We start from the raw sequence: 471 nt of genomic DNA on the forward strand, positions 1-471 counted from the left end.
GCTTGAGCCACAGGCGCCGAGCCGGAATGTTTAATTTTTAAGATGGTTTTGAGTTATAGCCTAGAAAGAAGATGCCTCCAAAGCACCTTTGATGCTCTGAATAACCTTTTTATTTTTTTATTGTGGTTAATGTACTTAACATGAATTTACTATCTTAACTATTTTTTTTGTGCACAGATCAGTGGCACTAAGCAATTCACATGGTTTTGCAGCCATCACCATCCTCTCCTGAACCCTTCACTTTGCAAAACTGAAACTCTGCCCCCGCTAAACAGTAACTGCCTGGCCCTGGCAGCTGCCACTCCACTTTCTGTCTCTACGATTTCAGCCACTCTAGGTACCTCCTTCCTGTAAATGGAATAAGGCAGTATTTATTTATATTTTTGAGATTGCCTTATTTCACTTGGCATAGTGTCCTCAAAGTTCATCCCTGCCGCACCATATGTGAAGAGTGCCTTTCTTCAAGACTGA

Source organism: Otolemur garnettii, unplaced genomic scaffold (assembly GCF_000181295.1).
Source record: "Otolemur garnettii isolate 467f Iridium unplaced genomic scaffold, OtoGar3 scaffold00084, whole genome shotgun sequence".
NCBI lineage: Eukaryota > Metazoa > Chordata > Mammalia > Primates > Galagidae > Otolemur > Otolemur garnettii.